The sequence below is a fragment of the Haliaeetus leucocephalus genome, unplaced genomic scaffold (genome assembly GCF_000737465.1).
Source record: "Haliaeetus leucocephalus isolate CR32 unplaced genomic scaffold, Haliaeetus_leucocephalus-4.0 Scaffold932, whole genome shotgun sequence".
In the NCBI taxonomy this organism is placed as follows: domain Eukaryota; kingdom Metazoa; phylum Chordata; class Aves; order Accipitriformes; family Accipitridae; genus Haliaeetus; species Haliaeetus leucocephalus.
In genome coordinates, this window is record NW_010973368.1 from 1,841,205 (window position 1) to 1,847,654 (window position 6,450).

Genomic DNA, 6,450 nt, shown 5'->3' on the forward strand with positions numbered 1-6,450 from the left:
CGGGGACCCCGCGCAGCTGGCGGCCGGGCCCGGGGGCGCTCCCCCGCGCCCGCCGGGAGTACGTGCCGCTGGCGGGAAGGCGACCTTTCCCCCTCGACCTTTCCCTGGGGGTAACCAAAGCTCCCTTTTATTTTCAATGTCACTTCGGAGTTTGCCTTTTGTTCCCCGCTACCTCTCGCTTCCAGGGATACGGGCGGCTCCCCGCTGGCTCGGGGAGGGGCGAGCGGTTGCAAAGATATCTCATTTAAAAACGACAATGGAGCCCTTTCGACCAGCCCGGGTGGTGCCCGAGCTTTATTTTCGGGCTGGGGGGAAGGGAGTTGTTTGCTTTGCTTTTGTTTTCACAGCAAAACTCGAGGGCAAGTTACAGGAGGGCTGCGAGGAGCCCCGGCCCTTCCTCATCGCCCCAAGGTACCGGCCAGGGCCACCCGGCCGAAGGGCGGCCCACCCGCGCCGTGCCCGCGGCGGCCCGGGAGCCCGCGCAAACTGCGCGGCTCCAGGCGGACCTGTGCGCAGCGGCCCCCTCGTCACTGACGGCGGGGCGACCGAGTGCTCCCGTCATCGCCCCTAAATCCTGCTCCGCCTCCCCTCTGCTCCCCGGTCCGCGGCTTGCTCTGAGTTTCCCCGGGGGCTTTAATTCGGGAGGAAGCTGCCAGCTGCCCCCTTGCGCCCTTGGCTTTTTTCCCCTGGCAAGGGCGGTCACTGCGAGGCGGGGCGCTGCGTTTGCGCTCCCGGGCCGGGGCTCCAGCTGCCCGCCGTGCCCGGGGAGGGACGCGGCGGGGCCAGAGCCCCGCGGGCCCTCGGGGCCGAGGCGACCCACAGCAGCCTCCGCTGGCCGCCGGGGGAAGTGCAGCGCCGGGCCCGGGCCGCGGGGGGCTGGAGCTCCCCTGGCCCTGCCGACCTCCTGCTGCTGCTGCTGCTGTTGAAATTTCGCCCTAAACCAGGGCAAAACCAAATAAATGCGGAAACGGAGTGGGACTTTGCTCAGTCGTCCTCGTAGGAGAGCGGTGCAATTACGTGGATATTCGTCCCTCTTCACTGTGCGTTGCTCCAGATCTAGAGGGAAGGGTAAGCTAACCCTTTTAATGTTGCTGCAGCTCCTCCTCGACACCCTCCCATAGACTTAGCTCGGTCTCTGAGCAGCATTCTTCCCCCTCTCTGGGAAAGTACCTGCAATTCACCTGTTCCTGGATCAAGAGGAGCTGTTTAATAATTTGTGCCTGCTCCAAGTGTTCGCTTTTGAGCAGCACAGTCAGTTTCAAATTGTGCTCTTGACAGTTCGTGGTTACATACACAAAAGGTTCTCACTCAAAAACTGCCTGTTGGGAGTGACTCTGCCTCATCCCTATCTGCTTCCTACCCCGTGAGCCTGCAGCTCATGAGTACATCCCATGAGGGCTGAGCTAGCTCAGTCCCTCCCTCTGCAGGGGCAGCCTGGTTGCCCCATGCTCTTCTCTGAATGTGGGGAGTGAATCCGCTGAGCCATCGGCGGCTGAAGTCCTCAGAGGAAGAGCTGAGATGAGTCAGTGAGCTGGCCTGGTAGGGCCAGACTGACCCAACTGCCCACTGTGAGTGGCAGGTGGATTTGTTTATTTCTCACGTGAGCCTTAAAATCAACATTTCCCCCGAGTCCTAAAAAAAAATATAATCACGATTCACTCTGCCTTGATTTTCTTCTGTTCCTTTCCTGGGGGAGAGGACACAGAGGTTTCCTAGGCAAAGAGGACCATTTCAGAAGCCCAAGGGCAATTCTAGGGATGTTTCAGAAGTCTCCTTTTCACTTCATGGGAACCAGAGTCTCTGGGAAGATCATGCCCTCAGTCTGGCTAGTACAACTGGTAGGTCTAGTTAAAAGCTGACGTAAAAAGCTACAGCACAAAGGAAGCCATTTGTAGGGAAACTCAACAATGAACTTTATTGGTCCTGCTACCAAACCCATTAACAAAGCTATACACTCTGCAGCATTGTTTCCAGGCCTGGGTTTTGTTAACCAGCTACTGACATATATATGGCCCAGGGCGCTGATGTAACAGGTGCATTCCTCTTGCCAGGAAAGGGTTCAGTTCAGCTACCAGTTTCAGCTAGTTCAGTTTCTAGGTACCACTCTTTCAAGGGTTTCATGCTGTAAATAGGGTCTCAAAAGTTCATTGTACAGTGGGACGTATGCATGGCATACATGGCAGGGAAGCTCTGCTCAGGCCATGAGACCTGCGTGCCACAGAAGGAGTTTGACTACTCTGACAACAGCTCTCATCGCCTCTGAGGTGATGGGTCAGGCATCCTGGAGGCCACATCAGGCTCCACCGGCTGGACTACACTGCAATACTGTATCTTTCAAAGAGTGCTGTAAAACCAGCGTGTGCAGCTCGCTCACAGCAGCACCGATGGCACCTGTATTGCCATACACAGCTATGGAAGCAGAGTCCCTCTATTTTATGTAAGAAATGGAGATGGGGGTTAGCAAATTACTATTGTTTGCAATACTGAATTACTACTGAGTGCTTTTCTGTTACTGCATGTACCCCATATCCTTGCTCAAACACTGGCATTTTCACTCTCTGACATTCACTCTGCCAAATGTGTTTGTTTATATGAGCTGCGCAGCGCGAAGTATGGGATCTGCCAGGATGTTTTTCTGGCCAAGGAAGGTGAAGCAAAGGGTTCATCAAAATGCTTCACCTTTTCCTTCTCCCAAGAAGAACCAGTAACCTGGCAAAGAAAGGACCCAGTTGGAAAGGCACTTTTCACCCACTCCTGCGGCTGTGTGAAGAACAGAGCTGCTTCTAAATGAATTGGTCTTATTGTAATCAGCTGATGTCCACATCTTCCTCTGTTGCCCCCAGCAGTAGTCTGTCTTCCCTTTGGACATGTTATTGATCCATTGAGCAGGATTCTTTGGCTCCCTTATTTCTAGGCGATGGGTAGCAGGGTTCCACTTGCAACTGAGTGCTGACCAAAATGTTTCACAGATATAACAAAAGATGGGTTCAGCCTTGCTGAGTTGATCAGCAAGAAGGAAAGAATGAAGTTCAGCTTGAGGTTCAGTTGGGTTGAAGGACTGAAAGCTGGAAAACAAAAGCAAAGCCTATTTGTGTTGTAACCTAAAAGGTACAGCCGAGAAGTTTCCGAAGGTCCAGAAGTACTTTGCCTTTGAATTAGAACAGCACTTTCTATTCAAATAAAAATCCTAAAACATGTGCTAAAACCAGTCCTTGCTAGCAGCCCTATTTTCTGTTTCCCCAGACATTAGTCATTATTAGCATTCTAGCACAGAAGAGTCTCCGTGTAGCAGGACTATCTTCTAAATTACTTTGGATGATAGACATAATGAAGTTAAAAATTTCACTCATCTTTGCCCCGTCATAAATGAAAGCACATATTATACTCATTCAAAAAATAGCTAACCATAGAGTTAAGTTCAAGTTACATTTTCAGTGTAGAAATGTTTATGCTGAAAAAGCCTGGATACTTTCTTGGAAGTAGTTTAATGATGTAAAATAGTCCATTAATGGATTTTGACTACTGTGCAGTTTTTAAAATAATGTCCCTTATAATTAGTTGTTTCATCATTCCTTTATGTGCCTTGCTTTTTTCAAATTCCAGGGAAAGAAGACTGCTAAGCTGGTATAATGAGATAATATCCTTTACTGGCATAAGTAAGGCTATGAGATGGATTGCTACCCACATTGGTAATTATACATGCTCCATTTCCACAACTGGAACCAGAATGAATACTCTACAGCATTTTACTGTGTCTGAATAACATTAACTGAAAAAAAACCCAAGTAAGTAACTTGTTTACGTATTCGTATTGGAGGAAGCAACCTGAGCTGGCTTTCCTTAAGTCTGTGGAGTCAAACTCATTCAGTGAGCACCTAACACAGGACTAAGGAAGAAAGCCATTTTGCCATCTGCATACAATGCTTGCTGTGCCAGCTCTGCCACCCCATAGGGGTGCCAGCTTCAGGTTCTACATGGCCTGGGAAGTTGCCAGAACACAGGGAGAGCATCACAGGTTTGTCTAGTTGAGAGACACAAGCTTTATAGGTGAATAAACTCCACACTTCCATCCCATCTTCTCCGTAGGATCTCAAACCACTGTGAATATTAACGGTCTTAGGGTGAGAGAAGGAAGGATTTTGTGCTTATTTTGAGATGGCATAAGAGGCAAAGATTTAGCTCACAGTCATAGGGGAAATAGGTGGGTCCAACGCCATAAGTGTGCCCTTCTAGAAACCTGTTTTGACTAATGAATGGAGGTAAATCCACCGACTGCCTGTCTGGCTGCACTGACCTCTCTGGCAGCACAGCTTGCACAGTTTGCTGTCGAGGCCGAGAGGCAGGATTTCTCCTAAAAAGTACAAGCACAGTCAGAGCAGCTGGATGCTGCAGACAAACGAAGGCCCCAGTGGTCTCTGTGCCTGCACTGGGTACAGAGCAGCTAAAAAACAGGTCGAGAGGAAAAACACCGGGGTGACCGAGCAGCTCCACAGTCCCTCCTTGCGGGGCTGCAAACAGGGCTGCAGGCTGTGCCTCAGGAGCGCATATACGCTCTGCCATCGCCTGCAGGCAGGGGTCCGTCCTGCCACTTTGCCACCTGTGGCCCAGGACTCCCCCAGAGTGAGAAATAAGGATTGCATTTAAATTCAGTGGGAAGAGTCTCTGGTACTTAAAGCCTTTAAAGCTTGCACTGCAAAACCTATCAGAGAGTACTTGCTTTTCATTATTGCATTTTGGTGCTTTTTCAGTAAAAAAGCTTTGTCCTGAATGCAGCCTGGAAACATCAAATGGAAATACATATTACATGAAGCAGGGGTTTCCAAACAGATCTTGCTTTGGGTACTGCTTGCTGCAGCAACGCTTGCTGCTGGCTGGGATGGCAGCTGGAGCTCTTGGTGTCAGCTGTGGCCAGGGCTCCTGACAGCGATGGTGGCTGCCAGCACTTTGTACCAGCACTGCGCCTCTGCCCATCCCACCTCCAGCTCCCCAGCCCCTCGTCAACCCTCTCCCAGCACTAGGATGCCAATCGTAAGCTTCCTAATCTTTCCCCAGCCACACTGCCTTTTTTTTCCTCCTCTTCCTCCTGTCCCACTTTCAGCAGCTGACCAGCACTAGCAGTGTACTGGCAAGAGCTGGCTTTGGTGGCAGAGGCTGTGGGACAGCTTGCCTACAGGTACCAGTCTCACAGCTGAGCCCCTTTCTATGTAACACAGAGCAGCTTGAGTACCAGCAGAACTACGCAGGCTGCAGGATCTTCATGCCTAGGAAAACTGTGAATTACAGTGAGCAACCACTTTGGAAAAAAGAAAAAAGGTGTCTGAAATCTTTGTACCTCTGCAAAATTTTGGCTTCTGTAGAAACTGTTCAGTGGATTTGGGATGCTCAGCTCTCCATGCCCTGTTCCTTGCAAGGCATAATGCTTTGCTGAATGTGCAGCCCCCCGAATTGATGGGCTTCTCTAAAGTTTCTTTTTCTGACGAAGTTATTATGTATCCTGCATTTGTCAAAAATGGCTAGAAATGCAGGACTTTGCCTTTCTCTCAATCTGCATGTCATTCCTTCACAAAGCTTGAAAATATTTTTCCTCTGGCATTTATTCATTTTGCTGTGCTGTCTATCCTATTAGACTATTCTGCTGCAGATTCAGAAATGAGAACAGTTCCACCTCCCTCGCATGCAGCTCCGTTTCTCTTCAGTTTCATTTCCCTCGGGGTCACTGTTAGGTGATGATATGCAGTAATGTCCCCAGTGAGGTGCTGTTTCCATTAGCTTTCCGCTTCAGAAGTGGCCAGAGGTCTGAATTCTTATATGATTTGTTTTCTTGGCTACTTAGAAGATAAGGTTCAGTTCTGATCCCTCTTCTACACAGAAATGGTTCATTTTCAGGTATTTCTTCTTTTTCTAATAAGACAGTGTCTCTTACCTCCCGTTTTAAAACAAGAAGTATGTTCTGGTGGATGATTTTTTTAGTCAGCATTCAATACTATTTCTATAAAAAATGGTTATAAAAGGAGGAAGAAATCACATGGCAGAACATAGCATACACATCCATACACCCCTTAATGAAGACCACAGAAAATGCTGTCAGACATGTATACATGAAATGCAGTGAGAAAGCAAAAAAATACCTCCTCCTGTGGAGCACAAAGAGTTTTCTATAGATGGGTAGATGTATAAGCTCCATACTAAAATGATGCAGTCAGTTCAGTAGATGTAATCTTTGCTGAATCAAAGATGAATCGACATCCAACGTGCTTTCAGTTATGCTATTTTGGCAACTGCCTTTGGGGGAGGAGAGGGGGTGACAAACCAAGTACAGCAGGTTCCCATTCTTCCCTCAATGAAGGGTCATTTGACAGTTTATATTCTTCTGAGCACTGAAATGGCTTTTTTCTTCTGATCATGAAATTCTGACGTGTGGGAGCACTTCAGTGCCTTGCTTACAAGCTT